Source organism: Prionailurus bengalensis, chromosome E3 (assembly GCF_016509475.1).
Source record: "Prionailurus bengalensis isolate Pbe53 chromosome E3, Fcat_Pben_1.1_paternal_pri, whole genome shotgun sequence".
Taxonomy (NCBI): Eukaryota; Metazoa; Chordata; class Mammalia; order Carnivora; family Felidae; genus Prionailurus; species Prionailurus bengalensis.
Window position 1 is genome coordinate 15,542,708 of NC_057357.1, and position 15,826 is coordinate 15,558,533.

General features: G+C 47.1%; 1 protein-coding gene across 3 annotated transcripts in view; it reads right to left on the minus strand.

The window, feature by feature from the left end:
• CALN1 (calneuron 1) overlaps positions 1 to 15,826 on the minus strand; it is a 529,580-nt gene that overhangs the window by 389,928 nt on the left and 123,826 nt on the right. The gene's annotated exons all lie outside the window — the stretch shown is intronic.

The following is a 15,826-nucleotide window of genomic DNA, read 5'->3' on the forward strand; positions in this document are numbered from 1 at the left end:
TCCCTTAGACCAGCAAAGCTCCTCTGCCCAGAAGACGGCCCTGGGGCTTAAGAGGTCCCACCAGTGCGACACAGGCTAGGGGAAGAGGGAGGAAAGAGGCAGCGTAGGGAGACAGAGCAAGTGCAAAAGAGAAAGACAAGGCAGCTAGAAAGGTGGGCTTCTCCACAGCACAGAGAACACGACTCTCTGTCACGGCGAGGGAGCCGCTGAGCGTGTTGGGACACATGTTGTGCTCCCCTATCTGGAAAGGGGGCTAAGAGGACGGATCCCCCTTTGAGTGGAATTAGGGAACAGGTAGGAAGTACGGGGAGTCCATTACAGGCTGTGAGTAAAGAACACCTCTTAACAGAGCTCCAGGAAGGTGAACTGGGCAGCACTGGAAGGGGTGATCTCCCCACCCCTGGGGGCATTCAAGCAGAGGTGAGGGCCTCTCTGCCAGGGTTCTGTGGGAGAGAGATAACTCCTGAGCTCTCTCCCCACACATCCCTCACTCTCCAGAGAAGCCACTTGGGAAGTCTTATTTCTTACTACGGTTTGCACCTGTACGATAAGACGGAGCAGCCCCAAGGGCCCTCCAGGCACTGATGAGGTACAAGCTATAACTTACAGGAAGACACCCCCCCCCTCGCCCGTCTCTGAGGATGACCGCTCAGGACATCCAGCCTTGCTGTCCCTCAAACCCACACTTGACAAGAACTGTCCTAACCGTGGGAGGTTGGAGCCGGCAGGCACCAGGGACACCCGGTGACAAGTGACAAGTCCTGCAGGACCCACACCCCACCCTCTCTCCAGTCCAGAGCACACACCGGCAGGTCCCTGTTTGGGCTGAGAGCCGCTGACTTACAAACTAACCAACAAGACACCTAAAGGCTACGGGGCTTGACCCGGAACACAGAGCCGGTTAGCAGAAGAATCAGTTCTAGAACACAGGCCTTCTTAGTGCTATTTCCACTAAGCGCGTCAGCTAAGCACCAGACATTTCCACCGGATGTCAAACTCTCATTTCAAACTCAAGATGTCTAAAAACGAATTAATTATCTTCCTGAAAAATAGGCCACACTTCCTGATTTCTCGATTTCTCTCAAAGGTACTTTTCACTCATCGTAACAGACGGGACATCTCTCACAAATGTTCTGGGTCCCCAGAAAGTAAAACAGACACACGGCTGAGGCAAGAGCCAGCCATCAGGCTCCAAAACCACACTCACCCCTCCCCGGCTAACAAAACCTACATCCGCCAGCCAATCACGAACGGCAGGATGCTAGTTACAAAGCACGTCTACACTGGCCAATTTCAAGGGGAACATTCTCAGCTAATTAGAAGTCAGACTTACGCCTCGCAGCTGAATCTATCCTCACACATAAAAAACAAGAGTCTTTTGGGGGCGCCTGGGTGGCTCAGTGGGTTGAGCGTCCCACTTTGGCTCAGGTCATCATCATCTCGCAGCTTGTGGGTTTGAGCCCCACGTCGGGCTCTGTGCTGACAGCTCAGAGCCCGGAACCTGCTTCGGATTCTGTGTCTCCCTCTCTTTCTGCCCCTCGCCTCCACCTCTCTCTCAAAAATAAACATTAAAAGAAGTTCAATACAAGAAGCTTTCTCTTGGACAAACACTTCAATTACCATCTCCTCTTTTCACCGAGCGAAGATTTTCAGACCAAACACAGTGAAAAGTGAGAATCAGGTGTCTGAAGTAGGAGCATCCGCCCTTTTGCCAGGGCCGATCCTAATTTGGGGACAGGGCCATGGGCTGTGCTTAGTTCCCAACACTGGCTTCAGCTTCCCTCCCACCACTGGCCGCAGGACCCAGTCGGCTTTATCAGCGGTTATCTTAATTTCTAAGTCGTACAAACATGGGAAGACACTAATTTCACCACCTGGGGAGAGTCTCCCCACCCCCCACCGGCCGCTGAGCTCAGCACATGCGCAGAAAACATCCCCTTCCCCTTTCACCGCCCATCATTCTAGGTCGTCCGCGTTTTATAAACATCTGCCCATTATGAGCCTGTCTGAGGCTCTGGGGGCACCACACAAATGCCTCCAGCCACAGTGACAAGGTTATACTCGGTCGGATGTAACCCAAGCCCCTCCCCAGGTTCAGTCACAGAATATATGTGGAGCACTTTGCAGAGAAAACTGGCCACCAGTGAGTCCCATTTGACAGACCAACATGATTTGCTTCTGGAAAAAGCAGCTTGCAAAAGTAGGCTCAATCAGGGCGCCCAGCCTGCGCCCCCAACCGCTCCACGTAGCGTGGGGAAAGGAAACATGTAAGTGGACCCTGCGCGTGGACAAATGGAGTCGTGTTCAAGAAAGGGAGGAATAAATACAATCCCAAGGAAGCTAAAAACAGCCGCCGCAATTAAAGACTAAATTTCACTCCACGCCACCTGGGGAAACCCAAGCTTTCAGCTGGTCTCTTTGGCCAAGGAAGGGAAATACACACAAGTTCATCAGCAGAGACAAACACGATCCTGCACCGGAACTTGAAGATGGATCCTTCTTTCCAAGAAATATTTTTTCAGTGGCAATTTTATTCATCGAGAGATATTAATTTGACGGTATGTCATATGGACAATTTTTTTTTTTTTTTTTTTTTTTGTATTTTCTGTAAGGCAGTGCAGTTTCATGGTAAGGAGTCAGAACTTTCTGGTCAAATCCAGGGTTGGGACTGAAATTCTAGCTCTTACCCTTATGGGCCACGGAGGTAAGTTGCTAACCTCTGTCAGCAGCACTCTCCTCCTATGCAAAAATGGGGTTTTGATATACACCGAACAGTATTTTTGTAAATGTGAAAAAAGATAAATTCCAGAAAGCACTGGGTTTAATACTAGACATACTCCCAACAATACCAGTGATTATCTGCTGAAGACTGTATGAAGCAGGACGCAGGGCAAAGAGACCACGGATTCAGTAGGTTGAAAATAAAACACGCTGGGTTATTAACAGGGGATCAGTAAGGACCCGGCAGAGGGCGAGCTTCAGAGAGAAGTTGAATGGCAATGTGCACCCGGGTGCTGAGGGATCTGGTGTGTGAACAGCAGAGCACGGGGCGGGGGCGGGGGCGGGGGGGGGGGGGTCCCAATGCCACGTGCTCTCAGCAAGCAGCCAACTGTATCAGGAGCGAGGAGCTATTCGAATGGAAAGCACCAGAACTGAAGATGAGTCTGCTTCCTGGGCACCGGGGAGGCTGGCTTCATTGTCACCTCAAGGGCAAGGTATCAGGAGGCTAAAAAGGGGGTGGGTATAGGGGGGAGGGTGAAACAGATGAAAGGGAGCAAAGGCACACTTATCTTGATGAGCACTGAGTAATGTGTAGAATTGTTGAATCACTATGTTGCAAACCTGAAACTAACATAACACTATGTGTTCACTATACTAGAAATAAGATTAAAAGGAAGGAAGGAAGGAAGGAAGGAAGGAAGGAAGGAAGGAAGGAAGGAAGGGGAGAGAGAGAGAGAGAGAAAAAGAGAGGAAGGAAGGGAGGGAGAGAGGAAGGAAAGGTAGAAGGAAGGGAGGGAGGGAGGAAGGAAGGAGGGAGAGAGAGAGAGAAAGACAGGAATGAAGAGAGGAAGGAAGGGCGGGAGGGAGGAAGGAAGGAAGGTGGAAGGAAGGAAGGAAGGGATGGAGGGAGAAAGGAAGGAAGGTAGGAAGGAGGGAGAGAGAAAGAGGAATGAAGAGGGGTTGAAGGGAGGGAGGGAGGAAGGAAGGAAGGTGGAAGGAAGGAGGGAAAGAGGAAGGAAGGGTAGAAGGGAGGGAGGAAGGGAGGAAGGAAGGAGAGAGAGAAAGAGAAAGAGGGGGTGGAAGGAAGGAAGGAAGGTAGGAAGGAAGGAGGGAGAGAGAGAGAGAAAGAGAGGAATGAAGAGAGGGTGGAAGGAAGGGAGGAGGGAGGAAGGGAGGTGGACGGAAGGAGGGAGAGAGGGAGAGAGGAAGGAAGGAGCGGCTCCTGTTTTTAGGGGCAAGGAACTGATATGTTTCCTGGCAGAGTAATAAGCAGAAGAGACCCACTCACATCGACTTGAGATGATGCCCGTCGAGGATGGTTAATTTCATGTGCCAACTTGACTGAACATTATTCTGGGTGTGTCTGTAAGAGTGTTTCTGAATGAAATGAACGTTTCAGTCAGTAGGCTCGGCGGGGGGGGGGGGGGGGGGAATTGCCCTCCCCAAGGTGGGGGGGGGGGGGGCACATCCAACCTGCCGGAGGCCTGAAGAGAACAAAAAAGCAGAGGAAGGGAGAATGCGTTCTCTCTGCCTAACTGCTAAGCTGGGACACCATCTTCTCCCCCCTTCAGACTCCGACCCAGACTGGCGTTTACACCATTGGCTCTCCTGGGTCCCCAGCTTGCCAACCGCCTTTCATGGAGCCTCTCGGCCTCCATCACCGGGTGCGCCAATTCCTTATAATAAATCTCGCTAGGCATCCCTACTGGTTACGTTTCTCTGGAGAACCCAGACTGATACACCTTCCAAGTTTCTGTCTACCGTCCCAAAGACTCAGGCACGCTGCTGTGGGCTGATATTATTACTCGGGACAAATACTGCACCAAAATGTAATTCTGCAGGGCTCCTCAAAGTGTGGCCTGTGGACCACTGCCAGTTGAACACGGCTTACTGCTGGTCCGCACCGAGATAAGGACAGGAATTGAAAGACAGCATAGAAATTTTTACAGCAATTTATAGCATTGTCCCCACATCTGAGGAGGGGACCAGGTGACTTCATGTTCGAACTAATCCTTCCCCACGAATAGTTTGAGAAGCACTGCTCTTTATTTAGGTCGTATAGGTTCTGGTAATGGACCTCAGACATGGGGGGGGGGGGGGAAGAAATCTAGAGAAAGGCATTTTACCTTGTCTCTGAAACTTTTTCAAAGGATTTAAGAATTTGTAAAGTCTTCGACGGACTCTGGAAAGGAGGGACAAGACCTCAGCTGGAGCTTGCGCTCTCTGCGGGTGCCTGGGGTGAGCACGGAATCGACTGCGGACTTCCCAGAGCGGCCTGTGCAGCCAGGAGACATGCCCTTGCAGATCTTGAAGAGGCAACACGATTGTTTTAGAAGCGCTTAGTCCAATGCCCAACATACAAGGGGCATACAAGGGGCTACCCAAACTCTCTCCTATTTCAGGGGCTCGGGAATGGCCAACCGTGACATCAGGCCATCTCCCTTCCGGACTACGTGGGAATTGCTTTTTAAAAGCAAGCTGGGTCGGGGCGCCTGGGTGGCTCAGTCGGTTAAGCGTCCGACTTCAGCTCAGGTGATGACCTCACAGTCTTTGAGTTCGAGCCCCGCGTCGGGCTCCGGGCTGACAGCTCGGAGCCTGGAGCCTGCTTCCGATTCCGTGTCTCCCTCTCTCTCTGCCCCTCTCCTGCTCACACTCTGTCTCTCTCTCTCTCAAAAATAAATAAACATTAAAAAAAAAAAATTTTTTTAAGCAACCTGGGTCAAATCCCCGCTGTCCTCGGCACCACTGGGAAGCAGCAACCCCCTTACCTCCAGCTACTCAAGGATCACACCTCCCAGTAGGCCACATGGCTAGAAATGGGAGGGTTGGGGGCACAGGCCCTGCACGTGGAGATGTGAAATTCGCTGCGGGCACAGGTGTCCGTGAGAAGGACCCTAGGAGCAAAGAGCTAGGTGGATTATGGCTTTTCATGTCTTGCTTTTGATTTAGGAAGAAATGCAGGAGATCAGAAACACCCCAGAAATGTACGTCTTCTCCTCACAGCCCAGGAGTTCAGTAACGGGGAGACGAGAAGATCCGATCTTCCTCCAGCAAAGATGCGCCACATGAATGCCAGCCAGACACCGGGCATTTGACTAAGCACTTAGAAAACAATTGTGTTCCCTTGTGAAGATCTGCAGGGGCATGCCAATTGGCAAACAGAGTTGGGATCGAGCCCAAATCCGACAGGAATGAGTAAGCAGAAAACACCAACGTGGGGGTCTGCATAAGAAAAGTCTGCATCATTACAGGAGGAAGCACTTTTAAGAAGATGTAAAGCAAAGAACATACTGTCGACGGTGATAGGATCCAAGAACGAGGACAATTTTACGGTTTCTGGTTACGTCCTCACAAACAAGAAAGAGAGCAGGGTGCCTATGAAATGAGAATGCAAATTCATAAGAAAACATCCGAGTAGGTGAGGCGATATCAGGTCAAAAAGCAGAAAACAATATACTGAGAGGCAAGCTGGTCTGGGGAAGGGGCAGGCCTTGCAAAGCAAAGAACCCAAAATAGTAGCAGAAGGAAAATCTCCATTAATGGCAATAAAGAGTATTTCAAGCAAATAGAAAATCGAGCAAATAACATCATGCGTGCACGGACCCACCACTCAGATTGAATAGAGGCTGATATTTTACCTTACTTGGCATAGATTTTTTTTTGACAGTAATAAGATTATGTTGATGCCCTGCCCACCTCTCCCATTCCTCCACCTCCTCCCCTCCACCGTGAAATGCATCCTTCCCATCCATGTTTTAAATTCCCCTACATTTGCTAGTAACTGTATAGAATATATTATAGTATTGCTGTATATATCTTTACATTTACATAAATAATATCACACCACACGTATGCTTTCACAACGTGCCCATTTCACTCTACATTAAATTTTAGGGATTTGTCCAAATCCATGTATATACACCTAATTTATTTTTAACTGCTCCATAGTTTTCCACTGTATAAATATGTTGCAATTTGTTTATTCACTATGTAACTGACGTCAAAGTATGCTCCGGGGAATATCCTCGTGTGTGTCTCTTTGTATATATTTGCCAACATTTCTTCCGCCCAGAGACCTACATAAAATATCACACAGGCTTTACCAAACTGCTCTCCAAAGTGGTTGAGTTAGTTTTCTATTGCGAACGTAACAAATTGCCCTTGAAGTGAGTGACTGAGAACAACAAATATTATCTCACAGGTTCTGTGGTGCAGGAATCAAAAGTTGCCTCGCTGGGTCGTCCTGGCTCAGTAGATCTCATGAGGTGTCTGCAGTCAAGACATTGACCAGGGCAACCACCCTCAGAAGGCGTGACTGGATCTGGAGGGTCCACTTCCAAGATGGCGTACTCATACAGCTATTCACAAAAGGTCTCACTTCCTTGCGGGCACCACCGTAGGGCTGCTCAAGTGTTCTTATGAAATGGCAGCTGGCTTCCCCCAGAGACGGGATCCAGGAGATAGAAGGGAGCTTTTATGACTTGGTCTTAGAAATCACATGCCGTTGCTTTCACTCTATTCAATTCATTAGAAGCAAGTGGCTGCCTAAGTATAGCCCACACTGTGGAGAGAGGATTCCTTTGAAAGATGGGTGGTTAGTCTAAGAGCGTGTTTATTTGCCCCACAGCCTTGCCAACATCTGGTATTAGCAGACTGTTACATTTTTCTTAACTGAATGTCCCTGATTGCTAGTTTAGGCATCTTCTTCTACGACTTTTGGCCATTCTGGGTTCCTCTTCTGTCAATTAGCTTCTCATATTTATGTATTGGGTTGCTTCTCATTTTTGGATTGCCTTGTTCTTCCGTGTTATTGTTGTCCGATGTTTCAGGTCAGCCTTCCTTTCGAGCCCTCCCATTATCCGTCGTCATTGTTGTTGTTGTTCCGTTTACAACCAGAGCTTTTCTAGACTCTTGCACAAGTTCACCAGTTACTCAACTCATTGTTGCTTCTTGCGAGGCACACTTTCCTCTGAGTTCAATTCCCTTTTATTTATTTATTTATTTATTTATTTATTTATTTATTTATTTATTTATTTTGAGAGAGAGAGCACACAAGAGCATGTGCACGAGCAAGGAAGGGACACAGGGAGAGAGAGACAGTCTTAAGCAGGCCCCACACCCAGTGTGGAGCCCAACATGGGGCTCCATCTCATGATCCTGGGATCATGACTTGAGCTGGACTAAATCTTCACTGTTAAATTATTGTATCTTTCGCATTTCTTAAATTATTTTTTTAATTTTTTTTTAAAGTTTATTCATATATTTTGAGGGGGGCGGGGCAGAGAGAGAAAGAGAGAGAGAGAGAGAGAGAGAGAGAGAGAGAGAATCCCAAGCAGGCTTCATGCTGTCAGTGCAGAGCCCGATGCAGGTCTGGAACCCACAAATCATGAGATCATGACCTGAGCTGAGCCCCAGAGTCAGACGCTTAACCGACTGGGCCACCCAGGTGCCCCGAATTCTTCTTTTTAGTTTTCATTATTTTTATCTGTGTATCTCAGAAGCAATTTCCTCAAAATTAAATTCCCCAATTTCTTGTTTTCAATTGTAACTTAACCCGTGGCTTAACCTGTCCACTGACTTTTGCATCGAAAAGACCATCTTTTCCATTCCTGGCCATTTAACTTGGTTTCTCTTACCAATCCTCCTCTCATTGTGCACTGGGTCTGAATCTTTGGTTACAATTTCTAGTCGTTTACGTTTTAGGCTCCTACTTGCTCACATTTTCTTTCAGAATGTCCGTTGTCTCAATTTCTTAAGGCACTAATCCTCCTCTTTGTGCTTCCTGGACGTTGCCTGGCGGTGAACTGTGGCGGGCGTGGACTACCGCTTTCCGTGGCAGGAACTCCTGTGGCATCCTCAGCGGGCGCAGCTCTTGCCTTGGGAGCCCCATGCGCTGGGAAAGCCGAGTCCGTGGCACAGGTGCCACGGGGCACAGGGCCTCCCGAGCTCAGGACCAGTTTGTACCTTCATCCTTGGCTTGGAATGCCTGCACCCACGCGCATTCCAATTTGGACTGCGCTTCCCTGAACGCCAGGTTTGAGGTCTGATTTACCACTGGAGCCTTTAGAGCCTTCGTCTGGGCAGAAATCAACATCTCTGCCACTTTGCCGAGCAGTGGGCAGACTGAGTCTCGTCTCCACTTAAAGGAGGGACAGCCAGACCGTGGTCTCAGTTCCCGCCCCTGCCTGTTGTGGCTCCAAGACCACACTTTTTACCCCAGCATGGACCTAAAACTTGAACTTCCAGAGCCTTTTTGGGTTTTCCTGCTCTGCAGCAACATCTAGTCCTCTGCTCTTCTCTGGGCTCTGAGTTTCCGTCTCTTTCTCTTCCGTTACGTTGTTTTACCAGGCAAAGTACAGTCAGGAAAACAGAGCCCTGTCAGGTAGTTCAACAAAAGGATTTAAAAACATGGGCTGGGGCGCCTGGGTTCAGTCGTTAAACATCCGGCTCTTGATTTCGGCTCAGGTCACGATCTTGTGATACCCGACCTATCACACTGTGTAAGCTTAAGGTGTACGATGAGTCAATTCGATGCACTTAAATATTGCAAAACAATTATCACCCTAGTGTTAGCTAACACCTCCATTGTGTCACATAATTACCATGTCTTTTTTGTGTTGAGAACAGTTCAGATCTACTCTCTCAGCAGCTTTCGAGTACCCAGTGCAATATGATTCACTGTAATCACCACGTTGGCTATTCGATCCCTTGAACTTATTCATTAAAATTGCATTTGTTAATAGACGCTCTCCGATACTTCCTAGATTCAAGTTATTAAGTTAAAATTACAGGTTTATCTTCAAAAACCAAAAGTGGAAATAACTCGAGGTACACAGCAAAGTAACATTCAAATCAAATGTTAGGTATTTGCTTTCATTATCCTAAGGAGAAAAAACAAACACGACGTAAGTCTTAAATGCTGACTTCTTAGAAAACTAACAACAAAATAAATTAAGGAAACAGGAATAATCAAAGAGATGAATTAGGAAACAGATAAAAGAGCTGGCTATTGAAACAGAAGCAATAAACTAGACGAAACTCTGACAAGTCTATTAAAACAAATAGAGAAAGCACACATAGAAAACATTCTGAAATATGAGAAGTCTATGTGCAACTAACTCTAGACTAATAAATTTAAAACCCTGCTTAATTAAGTGAATGACTTTTTCTCTCCAAACACAGAAATTAGACTTTTTGGGGAAAGTAATGTGATTTGATATCATTCATGCTTATTGAAGTACTTGCCATAACACTTGGTTAGATGCAGTGATTTAAAGATCTGCTTTTAGGTTGGGTGTATTTCCATACTAGATTTTAACATCTGCCGTAACCAAAAATACACCTCAGAAAGAGACACAGATCCAAACTGAAGAAAAATGTCATTGGCAGTATTTACTAAATCACAATAGTCACTCTGTACTCCCACCCTACAGGCATACCAAGATTTCTGCTGATATTTGGCTGGTAAAGTTTCTTCTTCCCTAATGTCAATGGATGATTTTGCAAACTGAAAGCAATCGCATTTTTGTATTTTTAACAAATGGGTCTAAAAAACACTTGATCTCTTCATTTGGAAGATTTCTTAAGCGGTTGACAAAGTTCTGTTTCCAGATTTTTTAGCTTCGCAGATTTGAGTTTATAGATAGCATGCTCACATCTTTTTTTTTTTTTTTTTTTGCAACAGAATCACATCATGGTTGAAACATTTCCAAAAACATGATTTTCAAAATGCTCTTTCCATAGCATGAGTTTCCTCTAAAAGAAGTCATTTCCTCAAACCCTTGTTGAAGTGTCATCTTTAAGTGTGTGTGTGGCCAACAGCATCCGCCATCTCAGAAAAGATCAGCAAATGTGGATCACTCCCCTGTTGGTGGCAGAAAGTGTGTGACCCTCTGTGTTTGACAACTCTTTTAAGAACTTTGCCCTGAACTAAGCCCCACACTTGACTGTGACGCAAAAGCCATCTGTAGTCATTTTCCATCCCATTTTTCAAAGATACAGGCCAGGTTTCATTATTCATGAGAGGGAACACAGATCAACATTTTAAATAGTCTTTTCGCATTTTCCAATGGTTTCAGCCAACTTCTGTCTGATCGGATGGGCTCGTCAGTGTTTTCATTCATAAAGCGCTGATGAAGGTGTCTTTGGGGGAGCACAGGAAATGCCATCTCAGCCGGTGTCTTGAGGTCCACTTGGGCCTGTGTGATATGCATGATCCCAAAGCTGGAGCTCCTTGGCACATATCCTGCCCCTTTTTGGAGTGCTCGTCTAATTAAAATTAATTAGTATAATCTGTGAATCCCCCACACCAGGCACGTGTGTCACAAGTCACTGGAAACAAGGGCATGAGGAAGTCACTGGAAATAAGGTCAGTGCCCCCATGAGCCCACCTGTCCTGAACACATCACCCCCATCACATCGGACCAGCAGGCAGATGAGCAATTGAGGGTCGGTGTCTCTCCACAGTGGACATTAGTGAAACGTAATTTCTTTCTCCTTCTCTTCTCCTCCTACATCCAAAGGGACACCAAACGCATCCCATTTTGAAAATCACTGCAGAGGTACCGCCATTAAAATGAGGGAGAAGACAACTTGCCCGTCCCCTCTTCTATTAAGTAACACGATCCTAGAAATTCTACTTAATGCAGCAAGACATGAACGAAATGAGGAGACTGTTTAAAAGGAGAAGACCAAGAAATCAAACGATCGAAACCTGGAGTGAATTATACGTAAATACCTAACCCCTCTTTCATGGTCAAAGGACATTCAAAGTTAAAAGGGAACCACAGAAATCACAAAGGAAGAGGCTGAGAGCCTTGCCGGCATAAAAATATAAACTTTGGAGCATTATAAACGGTATCACTGAAAGTAAGAGGCACACAGGGAACACAAAAAGAACATGAACACACAATTCACAAAACTGGAAAGACAAACAACTAATAAGATATATGGAAGTAATAGTTGATCTCATAAGCCACCAAAGAAATAAAATTTTTTTATGCTGTTTTTTCAGCATGGGACGGTTTTGTTTACATACTTTTTTTGTTTGTTTGTTTCTAGCATCCTGGGGAAAATATAATGGGCAGGGGACTGTGCGGCCACTGAAACAACAGCTTAGAGAAAACAATTTGGCAATTATGTATGAAGAGTCCAAACACTGGTTCTCAGCCTTTGACCCAGTAACTCTATTGTCTGAAGTCTATGCTGAAATGTGGTCAAAAAATTGTGCGCCAGAAAAATTGTACTGCGTTGTATTTAAAATGGAAACATGGGGCGCCTGGGTGGCGCAGTCGGTTAAGCGTCCGACTTCAGCCAGGTCACGATCTCGCGGTCCGTGAGTTCGAGCCCCGCGTCGGGCTCTGGGCTGATGGCTCAGAGCCTGGAGCCTGTTTCCGATTCTGTGTCTCCCTCTCTCTCTGCCCCTCCCCCGTTCATGCTCTGTCTCTCTCTGTCCCAAAAATAAATAAACGTTGAAAAAAAAAATTTTTTTTTTTAAAAATAATAAAATGGAAACAAATGGGTGCCTGGGTGGCTCACTTAAGTGTCTGACTCTTGATTTCGGCTCAGGTCGTGATCTCACAGTCTATGGGATCGAGCCTCGCATCCGGCTCCATGTGAAACCTGCTTGGGATTCACTCTCCCTCTCTCTCCTCTCTCTGCCCCTCCCCTGATCGTGCTGTCTCTCTCAAAATAAATAAATAAACTTTTTTTTTTAATTTTGAATGGAAGGACAAAGAAAGTAAAGGAAGAAAAATAAGAAAAAAAATCTTAAAATATAGAAATCAATAAGCAATGCACATTAATCCGAGTAGGCTGCGTATCAGTGATGTTTGCTAAAATTTTAATGACATCGGAAATCTTTATAACATACTGCTAACTCTAAAAACATTTCAAACATAAAAACAGAACAGACTTCTCTCTCCACAAATCCCGCTAAAAGCATGGTATCGAAGAACAAACTGGAATACGTTCATAAAAGCGCAGAATCCGGAAGAAGGGGACCACCATCACTGGTTCAAAACAACGGGCAGAATGATTTTGCTCATCTTGATGGACAAGGTTGAGCAGAGCAAGTCCCGGCCGAAAACATGACAAGGGGAAGGCTGAGGTAGAGAGATGCACTGTGGGACAGCACGAGTTGGCAGGTACTAAGAGCTAGAGCAGGTACCAAGTCCACAGGGTGGAATTGGGGGTGACCGATGAAAGCCCTTTACTTGGAACAGCTGAGCGGGTCTCCCACCCCAAGGAAAAGGTCCTCTTACTGGAGTGAACTTCCTGAGGGTTGGGTGGGTGCCCCAGGATGAGGCCCTCTTCCTCTGGCATTTGCTTGGGGGCGGCCTGTTCCCCCTTTCCCGGCCAGAAATGGAATCCATGCCCCACCCCTCTAAAGGTCTGCAGTCATTCCTCACGTTCAGGGGCAGATGTTGGCGTTGATGACACAGGAACCCTGAAGGGACTCGATTTTAGAAAGGCTCCAGCTCTCCCATTTCTCCACGAGGCCCCGTGTACTCACGTTCTGTATGTCACCTTGCCCTTGAGTAAACCAAAGAAGCTATGTTCCCGCCCCAAGGGGGAAGCCAACAAGTTACTCATTCTCTGAGTTTCATCCTCGGCCCCCACACACCTGATAATATCCAAGAAGAACCAGATCCCCAGCAACAAGACATTAGCCTCAACAAACCTCAGTCGCCACTGGCGTCAATGCCCCTGCCTTTGGGGGTTTATGGAATAATACCTGTTACTCAGCTGACAGTCGCCTTTGATCGGACCCTACCCAGGATTCCTGAAGGAACACATATCCTCGACCCCTTTCCAATATAAAACCCCAACTCCAAGAGACGGGGAGACTACTTCTCTTTTTCTGAGCCTCCCAAACGCTCCCTCTGCTAATACCCGTGTCATGTGCTCCATTCAGTAGACTCTGCTCTCACTTCCTCCTTGTCTGATTTCTATCCTGGGTGAAGCCAAACGCGCTCTGCGCTGGTCCCGAGGGGCCCCCTCGGGGTCCTGGACCCTTGCCAGCCTGCGTCATGGACAGGAAGCCTGACTTGTACTGGCACTTGCTTGCTTTTTTTTTTTAATGTTTATTTATTTTTGAGAGGAAGAGACAGAGTGTGAGCAGTGAGAAGGGGCAGAGAGAGAGAGAGAGAGAGGGAAACACAGAATCCGAAGCAGGTTCCAGGCTCCAAGCTGTCAGCACAGAGCCCGACGCGGGGCTCGAACCCCTGCACCGTGAGATCATGACCTGAGCCGAAGTCAGACGCTCAACCGACTGAGCCGCCCAGGCGCCCCATGTACTGGCACTTTCATTCAGAAAGTTCGGAAATGCCAATGCCAAACCAGGACTGCTGGGCCCTTGAAGACACTCAGCATCCCCAAGAGGACAGCAAAGGTGACCCCAGAAATAAGAAGGAGGATTCTGGAAAGAGAAGGCACCTTGGAAGAATTTTAACATAACGCTTCAGGGAGACCTGACAGGCTGCTTAGAAAAGTGAGCGGTGAAATCAAGAGCTTGGGAAAGTTAAAATTCGGATTGGAAAAAAAAAAAAAAATCAGTACAACTAGAGGGGAAATTTATGCACACCACACAATATAGAAAAATAAAAATTTTTCATTAATACCCGGGATTAAGGCAGAAGGGCCACATCCGCGTCATAAGCATCTCAGGATGACAGAACAGAGAACTTGAAGGAAAGGAAATAATAGAAGAAAAATATCTGATGATATGAAGCTCTGGACTGAAAAGGCCCATCAAGGAGCTCAAGACTCATAAACAGCCCCAAACCTCACAAGGTTACAGAGCACGGGGATAGAGAAAGGACTCTAAAGCTTCTAGAGCAAAGGACAGACAGCTTCCTGATGAATGATGATCACACCGGCAGTAGACACGTATCAGCGTCCTCGGATACTAGATAACGGAGCGGACTGCTTAAGTCTCATAGGAAAAATTACTTTATACCCAGTCCAAATCCAATCAAGGCAGGCACTTAGAAAGTGTCCAATTCATACACACTTCCTAACACAGTCACTCAATCAACTGTGTCGGCAAAACGTACAAGGAATCCAAGAAATTGGAGAATGGGATCCAGCCCGTGGATGGAATCTAACCAGAAGGTGCGCTCCCAGAAGGCCACCGCGGGAGCAAATCAGACCAGGGCAGGGACAAGAGGAACCTGCAGGAGCCAACGATGTGCGGCAGCTGGGTCATCTCCGCAGTCACACGGCGATATCGAACGTCACACGCAAGTAGAGAGGGCTGTCCTCTCCCTTCCTCCAAGGTGAGGGCTTTTTCATCTTTCTTCTACAAGTGGCACAAGACTGAGGACACAATAGCTGTTTCTGCACGGAATATTTATAATAATAATATTCATCATAATATTATAAACACTATGTTCTTTTCGAATCTGAAAGCGATAGACAAATCATGGAAATTTCAATTCCAGATAGAGCACGAGGGTACGTGTTTGACCCCATGATGGTCTAGTGATACAACTGGTCGAAAACAAGGAGAAAGGAACGTGGGGTGCGAAGTCCCTCCTCTCTCCCAGTGGGAGGTCCAAAGGTACTGATTAAAGTTAATAAGGAAAGAGTTAAGTGTATGAGCTAACGCAAGGAAGCTCCTCAATTCAAAGATTTAAAAATAAAAACGTGGCCAGCAGAGACAGGAAGGTAAGGACGGGGGGGGGGGGGCTGTGGGGCAGTGGGGCCCCCTTGCCCTTCATTACAGAGGATGGGGAGGTTCTACTTAATATTTATCTAATGTTTATTTTTTTGAGAGAAAGAGACAGAGTGTGAGCAGGGGAGGGGCAGAGAGAGAAGGAGACACAGAACCGGAAGCAGGCTCCAGGCTCTGAGCTGTCAGCACAGAGCGCGACGCGGGGTTCGAACTCCCGAACCGCAAGATCACGACCTGAGCCGAAGTCGGATGTTTAACGAACTGGAACACTCAGGCACCCCATGGGGAGGTTCTACTTAAAACAGGGAACCAAAAACGCAGGAGCACTTCATCTGGAGTGATTTCACCCACGGAGGGTGCCAACAATGACAAATGGCTAAAAGCAGTTGCCTCTGTCGTGAAGGCTTTGACTGACAGGGACTCTTAACT